At 42.5% G+C, this 12,769-nt stretch overlaps 2 protein-coding genes across 11 annotated transcripts in view; one reads left to right on the top strand and one right to left on the bottom strand.

The window, feature by feature from the left end:
- Positions 1–12,769, top strand: part of DPH2 (diphthamide biosynthesis 2) — a 224,663-nt gene that overhangs the window by 79,189 nt on the left and 132,705 nt on the right. The window lies entirely within an intron of this gene.
- Positions 1–12,769, bottom strand: part of ST3GAL3 (ST3 beta-galactoside alpha-2,3-sialyltransferase 3) — a 171,085-nt gene that overhangs the window by 33,589 nt on the left and 124,727 nt on the right. The window lies entirely within an intron of this gene.

Genomic DNA, 12,769 nt, shown 5'->3' with positions numbered 1-12,769 from the left:
GCCAGAATTTGAAGAAATATTCCTGTTCCGAAATGTCTTAGGAAAGATGGAAGTTTTTAGTGAAAGGAATGGATTTAGATAACTTATGTTTGCTTTGTGGTTTTTTTGTCTGTGAATAATTATTCTTCAATGAAAAAAAAAAATCTAAAGTAGTAGAGTTTCAAAAAAATCCTAAAGAATAATAGGCCCCACATCATCATTATATACAGGGTGTTTTATTCCCATAAAGAACCAGCTCCTTTACTTCATTATTATTTTTATGACATAGTGTATGAAATGTCATACTCATGTAGCATCTATTAAAAGGATACCAGGGCTGAAAGGGTCAGATCCAGGTGTTAGTAATTGCTGAAGTAGGACTGCCTTGCAATTTCAGCTCAGGATAGCTTTTGAGAACACTAACTTTCCAACCTTCCCACAAGATTTTTCTTATATCACCACATACCTAAGTGTTTTACAAACCACACTTTCATATTTAGAGCACCTCTGCAATACTTTGTGTGTATAGCATCTCCTCAAGAGGAACCCTCAGTGTCTGTAACCAGGAGTCTGTTCTTCCTCCTCACATTTCCTCTCTGCTATCCACATGTTCTACAGTTCCTGTAACTCCTCATACAAGGCTGAATGTCTTATATTACAGAAATTAGTCCAAATCACAGTCTTCCCTCTCCACCAGATAGACAGCTGTGTTCTAAGCAAGCCAGGATATAATTATGCAATTAAGGATAACATCTGCACAGGAGAACTGAATTAACATTGAAAATGCAATGTTATTTTTTTGCTCTTTTTAACTTTTGGCAGCTTGGTTTCTATAATCATACAGCACTTTAAAAAGTCTTAAAGTGCCAGTGTTTTAGGAATTTCCTGAAGTTGTAAACCTTACTTTCTCTGCTGTCCCCACCACTCCTGTTCTTGCCATGTCCCAGACCAGGCTACTGCTCTGTCACATTGCCTAGATAGCTGGGAGGAAGAAAAGGGGTTCCTGAGAGTCCAGGAGATATTCCCTGCCCCCTGGTCTGCTGCCCTTGCCCCAAGCTCTTTGTGGAGATGTAACTGATGGGAAAATCCTACTTGGTTCTTACATCCCTGGAGATATTGCATCCCAAACAACTGTGTGGGAGCACACCTGACAGGGAAGACAGGGGAGCCACAGTAGGACTGACTGTGCCCAGGACTGACAGCATCCAACAGCCCCCATTGAACATCAGACCAAGCCTTGGGATTGCACAGAACAGCAGGAACCACACCAGGCTGTAGAACTGGATGATAACCTCAGTAAAATAGGGTGGGAGACTTCTTCTTCTTTTCTTTTTTTTTTTTTTTTTTTTTTTTCAAGCAGGGATATAACTATGCATTTTCAGTAGCCTCATTTTGAGACAGCTGAGTTATTTCAGCTGAACTTTCCAGCTCTGCTAAACATGTGGCATGGAAAACATCAGCTCAAAGATGCCAGTGTGATAAAATGATAAAGCATTTTCCCCATTACTTATAACAGAAAACATGTGAGGTGATCCCACCTACGACCCCAACTACAAGCTCAGCTACCTGCTCCACATACAACCATATGCCAGCTCAGAAGCAGAAAAAAAAACTGAAAAAAAAATTTTAAAAGCTGTCTTTTCAGGCTTGGGTGGCAAAGCACAAGGGCATCCCAGGGCATCTGAGGACATTGATCAGCAAAGTCTTTTTTGGGGAGCTGAACTGGTTCATGAGTTTGAATACAAACAGCAACTCATTAAACAACACATATTTAGACTAAATTCTTGGCACATTGCAACAAAAAAAGCTAAAGGATCACCACAGGAAGAATTACGGACTGAAAACCCTCATTGCTTTCTGAAGTTATCTCAAAGTGAGACTCCAGGGAAATTTTTACATTGTTTTTACAGCAAGAGTACACAGAAAATCTATCCTCTCCTATTTTGGCATCTCTGCTGAAATGAGAAGCCAAATCATTTGTATATTCACTGAGTGTTCATATAGAATATATACAAATTATTCAGTGTCCTCTAAGAGGAGAAAGCAGAAAGGTCAAAATAACACGAAATTGGGAAGATGCCAGGAAGCTCCTGCCCTACTTTGTTTTCTAGACTTGCATTAATAATTGGTGTTTTACAGAAGAAGAGTTTTTAAGTAAGATTATTTAATATTCTTAAACGATTAGAATTTAAATAAACCATAATCCAAACAGCACATTTATATTTAAGGAGTTTTTTTCCAAATAGCAGAAGTGATGATTGCTTGGACCAGGCTCTGTATTTTCTGTCCTTGTCAGTTGTTGGCAATGTTAATTTTATAAAAATGGCCAGAATACAAGTGATGGTCAAGATGAGAAAAACTTCCAAGTAGACTTACCAAGCTCTTCTGCACCCAACAACTTGGCCATTTTCCTCCAGTTTTATGCCTCTGACTAAATAAATAAATAAAATTTAAGACACTAAGAGTTTTACAAATCTATCTTAATTAAGAAGAGAAGAAACACCCTCAGACATGGCACAAAATCACAACTGCAAGAATAGAAATACTACCAAAAAAAAAAAAGAGTCAGCTCTTTCCTGAATCTCTCTTGCTTACTGCCTTGTTATGGCTTGGTCTATTTTCACTTCTGCTGTCAGGACAAGTGTTTGCATTAAATAGCTGTGAGTTGAGGTAGAGGTGCTGCTCAGTCAGGAGAGGAAGGAGGTCAGGGATTCAGACCTTGTGCACAGGAGCATCCTTCCCTCCTGCAGAAAGAAGCTGCCATTCCTCTTGGGCAGAACCAGAAGCACCACACACAGCTGGAGCACAGGGGGAAAGATAAATTTAGGAAGATAAAAGCACACAGGGAGTTTAGTTACCTCAGTGTTTATTATAGCAGACTGAAGATATAGGTCAAGCCCCTGTCCTGGAGCCCTTGGTGCTTGGAGGCAGAGAAAATGCTACGAATTGCTCAGACAGCTCTAGCTATGCAAGCAATCCATGGAGCCTGCCAAGGAACACATGTGTTTCAGGCATAAATCGTCCAATCTATTCCTTTCTGAATTAACATCTGTCATCATGACACCATTCAAAATGACTGAAGACTGGATCATATTAACAACCACACATCTTGGATAAATATTTACTGTTCAGACCTTTCCCCCCCCCTCACTTTAAATAAAAAATGCAGATAGCAAAATTCCTAGAGCTGTGAAAGGGGAGTCTCTTTTCAGCCACTGACAGAAAGCATGTGATTTTATTTACAAAATCAAATCAGTGTTTTTCCCCTCCTCTGTGAGTCCTCATACCCCAACTGGTGAACTTACAGCATCCTGTGGTGTTGCAATGCTTTCCAAAGAGCTCTTCTGGGGAATTTTGTTATGCTGGAAGTTGTTCACCTTAGAGACTCCACAAAAACTTCTCCCTCTAGATGCAGAAACAGATCTGGCTAATTGTGCCCCAAGAAGAGAAAAATTTGCTGTGACCTTTGCAGACAACTGGATAAAGCAAACAACTTACTCCCATGACAAGCTGTCAGGTGTATTACTGGCTTGCTACCCTGCTCCCCACAGTCAACAAACGGGTCACAGAGAGTGAGGACAGGGAGTCCCAGAGTCACAGAACACGAGGGTGGGAACACGAGAGTGCAGCCCTGTCCTTCAGACTCCCAGGACACAGAATTTTCCCAGATACTGGATTAAGTCTGCATTACAGAAAAAAGATACCTGCAGTCAGTGCTCCCTTCTGTGAGTATGTCATCTGACAATTGTAAGGACAGATTTCTAGGAAATTATGTGTGTTCAGATTAATTTTATCTAGTTGAGCTTCTAGCCACCACATTCTGCTATTTCTTCTCAGCATGGCTTGAAAGGCTGAGAGAAATTCTGCTGACATCTTTCTGGACATCCTAAAGAGAGGGAGCAGCACTCCTCCATCAGCAACTTCTCCTTCCAGACCTTTACTCTCACACTGTATGAGTGGAACTTGACCAAGACATCTAGTCTTGATTTCAAGACATCAAGAGCAAATTCATCAAGCCTGTAGGGCAGATGTAGCAAAAATACTTATATAAATGTGATGCCTTTTTTGGTTGCTTGCCTAGCTTCAGATACAATTCTTTCTACAAAATTAAAAAGTTTTGTGAGAAAAAATGTTCCCTCTAGGTAGAGAGAGAGACTACAAGTAAATCCCCCCAAAATCTCAAGCATAAGCTAAATAAATTGAACTCCATAACTAAATAAATGGAACTCAAATCTCTCAGACTAAGGGAGGCTTTGCAGACTTCAAATGATTCCTGTAGTTCTTTACTGAAGTGTTAACACAGAACATCTTTATTCTACTAACAGTTGCACCAGTAGCCAATACCCTCTGGAGGACGTCTCAGTTTCACCCTGGGAGATGTCCTGGCACTTTTTCCATGTGCTGGATTCACCGTATGGAGGCAGGAACATCTGCTGCACATGTGGGCCATGCAATACCCTCAGCAGGCATGGGCTGCACTGGTGGTAGAACTGTGTTTGGCTGGCTGGGGGAGACACACACCTTGCTGCTGGAGAGGCCATGCAAGCAGTGGGAAAGCTGGGGGAATCCCAGCCCCTTGTGGTACAAGAGGAATCAGGAAACAATCCACAGGCAAACAAGCAATTTTGTTTGCTCTGCTGTTTATGGAATTGTGTGTGTTTCATCAGGATCAGCATCAGATTTGGAATTACTTTCTTTACATTGGCTCAGCTATTCCAATCAAGGCAGGCAACCTGAGTTTACATACACCATGACCTTGAAATGCACCTACCAGGATTTGCATAAGATTGGTGTCTGAATATTGCCAGAGCCTGCCAAACAGTGAGTGCAACATGAGCACCTTCCTGCTGCTTTTTCAAGACATCTGCACTAGCTCTTCAGCTGGCCCTCACACTGACTTTTTGAGATGTGGAAAAACTGCAACTCTAAACTGCCCATCTTTTTTGGTTGAGAAGGAAGGAGTGATCAAATATCCAGGCGAGAGCAGCAACTGCCAGTTGGATGGCAACAGACATCAGAAGAGATTAGATGGTGACAATATCAGGAAGAAATTGTCTCAGGATAAAGCAGGATGGGGAAGCAATCCCAGAAAGGATGTCCTACTAGGGCAATGATACAGCCTTTTCAGGGGTAAATCCTGTTTGGGTCTCTTCATTTAAGAATGATGTACAGGAATAGAAACTAAAGAAATAAAAATCTGACTGCAGCTCTCTGGTTTTCACGTTACAGCTGGGATTACTGAGCCAGAAATGAAGATGATGCTGTCTTGGCAGATGTGGGATAAAGGTTCTTTAAGGACTGCTGATGCCTAGCATGGCTAAATGCTTCTCCTCCATTAATAAAAGTATAGGGCAAGGATGACTGGTGTTATGTAACAGCAAGAAAAGCAGGGGACGAAAAATAAGGACAAAATCCATACATGGTGTGGGAAAGACTATAAGGGCAGACACAGCAACAATTTTTATATTAATTTTAAAGAGAAACTGTCTAAAAATTGAGTAATCAATGATGTCATTACTACAAGTATAGATACTTTGCAAATTTTTGATACCTAGATTTTTTCCATCCAGGAAATAGTGTAGTCATGGCTATATTTTAATTTCTTCACCTGCCTCATGAGATTTGGCAAATGGTTACACACTTATAGATACTAATGGCTACCCAGTCCAGGTAGACAAGTTTTATTGTCCAGGACACATCCACCTGGCAATATTACATACTATGAAGGCACATTGCAAAGGCATCAGAGCAGCCACCAGCTGATGCTTGACAGTGCACTTACAGACACACTGTGCAGGCCTGGGTGGGAGCAGCTCTCAGCTATGCAGTGACCTGCCTAATCTCATTATCCTGTTGCATGCAGGTATGTATGAAGGACAAGCTCCAGCCTGCACTTTCCATACCAAAACCTTCCTTTGGGAATCTGGCCAGAAAGTCTCCCCCAAGGCCCACATTGCAAACTGGGTCATTTGCCTACTGAGGTTCCTGTATGTTCCTCACTACAGTGCTACTGAAAGCTTGTTAAAATTCACAAAATACACAAATAAACTTTTTGCCCTCTCTTGGTCAACAGGAACAACATTTTATATTGCATACCTACATATTTTCCAGCCTGTCTTCTAACCATGACTGGAAAAAACTGGCTTACCTTTTCTCATAGGGCACCGGTGTTCTTCTGGAAATTGCTCTGATCTCCTAGGCCAGTCACAGAGAAGGATCTTTTTTTCTTAATATGCAAGTCTTCCATGGTTCCCTTGGGCCATTCCCACCAATGCACTGCAATGGTGAAACAGCTCCTGACCATGGCAGCACAACCCCCCAGGCAGTATGGACTAACCTACACAGCCAGAGAGATCAAAACCTAAAAAAACCCAAACACTGATGTCAAAACAGTCACACCAGAAAGACAAGCTAACTTCCAGCTACTCTCTGGCAAAGGAATATGGAATATTCTCCACAGAATGCATCACAGAGACTCTCCCACCTCATCTTCTCAGTCAGAGATTTGGTCAGAGCCAGAAAAGTCTGCCTCATGTTTTCGTTCTCTTACAAAGCATTTTCCGTGCTTCAACGTTTAGTCATGGTTCAGCTGCCTTGACTGAGGCTTTGAACCATCCTGATGATGTGGTAAGGTATTCCCTGCTACAATACCTCCTAGAATTCCCCCACTCTGTGAGTGGAAATGGTTTTTAAACCATGTGCTTTAAACAGGACAACCATCACTGAAAAGGCTTTCTGCCTCTTCCTCACTGCAAGCCTCATCACGTCCCTCAAGCAGGCTGGCTGCCTTACTCACCAGCCATGCCTTCCTAAATTATATTTCTGAAGGGATTAGTTATAAATAGCTATTTAGGTGAAAACTCAAATTTGAGAAAGAAATTAAACAACCCTTAAGCTTCCTTCTCAATTCAAAAACTTCTCTTGTTTATGATGGAGCAGCTTCTGTTCCTTTTCAGCTGAGTCCAAAGAGATCAAGAGGACACAAGGCAATGCCCACCCAGACACATCCCTAAGCAGATGGGCTGAAGCTGTGTTTCAGCACAGGATGAGGAACCACAAATCTGTTACCAAGCTTTGCACTCACAATGCATTAAGAAAACTGGTAGTGGATTTACAGCTCCACCAAACCAGAATGTTGCCCCAAGAATAATCCCACATGTCTTTCTCACAGTTCTTTAAAACCTGGAAAGACCCACAGTACACAAGACATTTAAAGCAACAAGTCCCTTGGAGGAGAAAAGGGAAAGAAAATATTTGCAATTCAAAAGCAAACTCTGGAGTGAACCTGCCAGTAGCAGTGGCCACTCCATTTGTCAGCAAAGGCAAGGGACAGCACTGGAAAAAGATTCTCCCTCCTTAGTACAGAACCAGAGGAATCACCTGCTCAAGTGCTGGTCTCAAGTTCCAAACAATCCGAAAATACACACATGTGAATGAAGCTTTCCTTGGAATGGGAAGCAACAACAGATTCACAGCCTCACTGTTTTCCTGAAGATGACAGGAAGAGCACGATGGCTCCTAAGATTTGTCTTAGGATGCAAACGAACCCACAGGTAAAGCTATTTCTTAATCTGAGGAATCCATAGTGAACTACAGGGCTGTGACATTCACAGGCTGCCCTAGCAAACATGCAGCATGACAAGGCCATTAACTAATGGAAGAAAAGCAGCTCTAAACAAAAGCTCAGCAGACAGCACAAGTGCTGGCAGCAGTCTGGTCTTGGCTCCAGCACAGCAGCACTCACTGATTGCTCCAGGAAGGTATCATAACACACATATTACCACAATTGGGAGTGTGCTGCTGGGTTAATACAATAATGTTGTCCCCAATAAAAAGTTAAATAAAACCTTCCCCAGTGCCACATCCACACGGTCTCTGCGAGCAGCAGTCACATCCGTGTCACAGGAGCAGGGGTTCTGTCCTGCCCACTGCAGGAGGGTGATGGCTGCTGGGCACCACTGCTGTGTGCCACTTGTCAGACATGTCCCTGCAAGGGACAGACAGCCCAGCCTGGCCTCACTCACAGGCAGGTGCTCACTTGCTCCCATGACTTTCACTATCAAAGGTGCCACAGGCACTTTCTGCACAAGTGACTCCTCCTGGCAAAGACTGCTGAGTTTCCTACTGGAATCATCCACAGACTCATTACCACATGAGCAGGAAGCTTGTGAGCTGCCAATTTCTAGTGGCACCTTTGCCCTCACTTGGCTGCTTCAGTGCCATGTGCCAGATGTTCAGGGATGTGAGCCCTAGCAAGAGAGCTCCCTCTAATTCACTAATGACAGCCAAGAAACCACCCTGGAATTGGCCTCAGTACCAGGCTGAGATGGCTGCTTTGCATATCTGGAGCTTGTAAATTCCAGTTGTTTCAGGAAGCATCTACTCTCCATGCAATAGTGAAACTTTCAGCTTTTGACCACTATTTTAAGAAGAGCAATATATGACCAAGACTCTATCCCTCTGCAATTCCTCTGGGTGTTTTCAGAGTTTCTGTAACTGAGATACCCAGGCAGATGGAGAAGGGTACAAGCAGTGGGAAGCAGTGGGGTGGATCACAACATATATAAGGTCTCTTGGCAAAAATTGTCCAGGAGAAAGTGCATCCCTCTGGGGTTGCATTGGCAGCATGTTCCACCAGCAAAGGGGTGCCTGGAAGTGTCACAGGCTCTTACAGCAATGATTCCAGACCAGTCACCAGAGATGCATGACAGCTCCCATCTGTGACCCTCCTGCAACAGCCTGACATGAGTTCATGGAACTGCAGGCTCTGGGACTCCAACCCACTTCCTTTGCACTGACTTATTAGGTCAGCATGGTGCAACATTCCCCTCTGCTAACCACAACACCTTTCTCCATCTCATACTCCTTTTAGCTGCAACCAGTGCAACGATTTTCTCATTTAATTTATTCTAAAGCTTGTCAAATGACTGAAATCAGGTTACCAGCATTTTAGCCACTCAGATTCACTCATCCTTCCCCTTCTTATAGGCAGGTCTACATTCTCTGGTGACACACTATGCTCTAACTTCCTACAAGACTTCAGCCTGGAATGCCAGCTCAGCCAGAACTCTGTGATGGAGATTACCTTTCTTTTGCTGCTGACAGTGAATATTAGCCGAACCTGTCCTTTTTCTTGATTAATACTTTTTCTCAAGTTTTCACTTGCTTCCAGATATTTCTGGTTTAGTGTGAAATAAAAAGCAGTTGAGCTTTCACATTTCCTTAGGTCTATATTCCACTGCTCCCATTTCTGGATGTAGTGTCTCCCAGGGCACACAGATCACACAGATATCCTTGAGACTGTTGCACCAGACTGTATGTAACACTCAAAATCCCCTGCTCCACTGTTCTGCTGCTGCTTTTGCATCACACTGATTCTTTTTCCTTATAACATCTCCTGAAAATCCTCCTCTCTACACTGCACTTATGCCTTCCTCAGTATGCAAATGCTGCCAAAAGACTAACACAACACAGAGCAAATCCCTCTCAGCTGCAGGGAGAATAAGCTTATCTGACCACTGACCCAGCAATAAATAGCCACTTGCCTTTCATTTACTCTTTTTCAGATTAGCTCACTTCAATTTCACTTACTCAAGAGAGGACAAAGCAAGGATCCCTGTACCTGGCCTGGAATCCCTGGTCCAGCAGGTCCAAGCTGCTCCTGAAGGAATTCAGGAGGTCTCATTACCCACCTGTGACTGTACCAAGGACATGTGCAGTTGCCATCCACAGCCACAGACAAAGGAAACATCAGAGGGTAGAGATCAGTCAATTTTTTTGAGGAATGTGTCAACCTCCACAGCAATTGTGTTCTTCAGCAGAATGCTTCCGTTTTCCTTTTCTCCATCCTGAGGTCAGGCTCCTGACTGTAACCACTGGTTTGCACAATAGGGATGAACTCTTGCAGATGGACATGTGAGATAAGGAATAAGCAGCAGTGGCAGAGCTCTCAGGCCATGCAAGTGCCTCTAGATAAATCCAGAAAAGGAAGAAACTCCCCCTTTTCCCAGCAAACCAGCAGAGAGAGAAACAAACTCTTGACACAGAGAACACTAGGCAGGCATTTGTCATTTTGAACTTACCACAGACTGATGTAAATACCAACACTCACCACCAGCACAAACAGAAGCCTGTGTGCTGTTCCCATAGCACTGCCACCCCTCCAGTGGGCCATTCCTATCTAAGAGACAGCACTTTCTGCACTGGTCTCCTCTAGAAAAAGCAGCTGTGTGAGCTACCTGCTTGCAGATAAAGCCAGTGACAGCAAGATTTCAGCCTCAAGTAGGTAGAAATCAGACTAGAGCACAAGAGAGCACAAGACAGATGTTTTCCAGTCACCTGGGTTGCATCCTAAAGTACTTGATGAACTGGTTCAGCAGCCTCAAGAACTAGCATTGATTCCCTTTGGGAACTTGTGTAGAACAGGCAGGAGGTCAAAGGAGTGAAAATGGACAAAAGTAGTGCCCAGCCTTAATATGGCAAAAAAGGGAAGAGAGTTGAATTATGATTTCAGTTCCCAGAATAGTAGGATTAATTATTTGTAAGCACCTGAAAAAAAGAACAGACTGAGTAGCAACCTAGGTGGATTTGTCAAGAGTGAATTGTTTAAAAAAAATTCTTTATACAGACAAAAAATTATCATAGGGGAGAAGCAAGACATGAACTGGAATTCAGTAAAGCTTCTGACAGATCACTTTCACAAACATGTCAAAAACATTATTGATGGTACAACTGTGACACAAGCTCAGAAGTGGCCAAAAAACTATCCAGGAGGCTCAGTGGGCTCACTCTAGGAATGGAAGGATGTTAATACTTTGGGGGTCTGCCTAGGAACCAATGTTGTTTAGTGTTTTCATTATCAACCTGGATGATGAAGTAAAAAGTTATTTTTTTAGTTTATTTAAAGAAGTTTATTAAATTGCAGAGGACATGAATCTGGAAAGAATGGCAGGTATGCTGGGAAGCTCTGCCAAAGGAACTTGGCAAACTGGAGGAGTGTTCTGGAAGAAAGAATCAGTAGGGACAAGTGCACAGTGCTGCTCTTTGGCACGAGGAGCCAATGGCACTGGCACAGGGTGTGGAGCAGAGGAAGTGGCTGCTCTCCAATTCTTCTGAGACCTGGAGTCTGCAGGAACTCAACACTCTCCTTCAGTTCCATGCCATTGTGGAAAAGACCATTGAAACAGTGGATGCATAAAGAATGAGAACTGTGAGGTTAATGAATTATCTATTTGCTTCTCCTTTTTGTTGTAGTCTGTACATTTTTGGGCACTTTAAGAAAAAGATGAATTAACTACAAGCATTCAAAAGAGCAACAGGGATTAAGAGATCTGGAAAACATCACCTAAAAGAACTGAAAAAAGTTCCTCAGACACACCTCAGACTGTTCATTGTGAAGAAATGAAGGATAAGGAGCCAATCAAAGAACACTGAAGTAAAGCACAAAGCACAAGTTCTTTCTGCTCTCTGCCAAGCTGGGCACTGCAGGATTTAGTTAAGAGAACTCTTAACTAAGAGAGCTCTCTCCAGTCTAGCAGGTTTTAACAACTATTTCTGCATCTTTCCAAGAGCTGGGGATACCACCCAAGAATCCAGTGATGATGACTTGACTGCAAGCATCAAGTGGAAATTCAATTTATTTTGAAGGAAACTAACCCATCCTTTGGATTCAGCTTCAAGCTAAACACCAATAGTCCCTGCAATTGCGTTTGAGTTACAGGGCACTGACACTGCCAGAGCTTTCCCTTTCCTTGAATGAGGAACAAGAGCCTGACATAAAGCAAAGAAAATTACTTTTAAATCAATTATTTACTTGTGCTTGCCCAGGGGCTGACAGGTAACTTCATCTGTCTGGTAGCAAAAAAATAATTGCAAGTTGGTGCCAGTGTTAGACAAGAGCAAAGTATGAGCCCTTAAGGCCCTCTCTGTAACAACCACACACAATTATACTCCCAGACTGTTTAGTTCTCTATGTGGTGAACTGCCAACCTTCTCTGTCTGTCTCTAAACACATCATATAATATGCCATCACCTGAATGATAATCCATTTGTCTTCTTATTTGTTGCTGATAAGTTATCAAGCACCATTTGAAAACAGATATATAAGATTTGGAAAACAAGAACTACACCCATTATTTATTTGGGATTTCCTGACAGAAGAGCCATCCACTGAATGAGAAGTCATTGATCACAACCTGATTCCATTTTGGGTAGGTAAGTTAAAGAGAGTAACCCTCACTATTAACAGGTCCATGGTGCTTCAGAAGGGCATTCATGCAAATGACGGGGTAACATTTTTACATGGGGAAAGCAGTGTATCCACCACTTCAGTGTCTTAAAATGAGACTTGATACTGTTGTTCTGGATGATACTTTAACCAAACACAAATCATGAATCTCAGTAACTCAGCAAAATACAATGTCCTGTGCTATTGAGGTCACATTAATTCTGACTGTAGCCTTTTCAGCAAGTTGTGCTCCTGCTGTCTCCTCCCTTTCTGTGACATCACATCTTGTCCCCAGACTCCCATTTCTTACCCTTCTCATTGCTCTTTTCCTTCCTCTGCTCTTAAACCCTGAGAGTCCATAAAATCCATGCAAAAGCTGGTCCTTTTAAATCCTCTTTAAGGTAACTAAAAATTAATTTAATTGTTCATAGTACACACTAACAATCTAGAACAGCAAGCCTCATCTGTGATGCAACACAGATTACAGAGAGACGTCTTTGTAAAACATATTTAATTAAAGCTGAAGTCCATGTAGGCAGAGAAAGTCTTCATTTAAGTGCAGCA

This window comes from Erithacus rubecula (assembly GCF_903797595.1).
Source record: "Erithacus rubecula genome assembly, chromosome: 10".
NCBI lineage: Eukaryota > Metazoa > Chordata > Aves > Passeriformes > Muscicapidae > Erithacus > Erithacus rubecula.
Note: the sequence above shows the minus strand (reverse complement) of the source record. Positions and strands in the feature narration are given on the sequence as shown.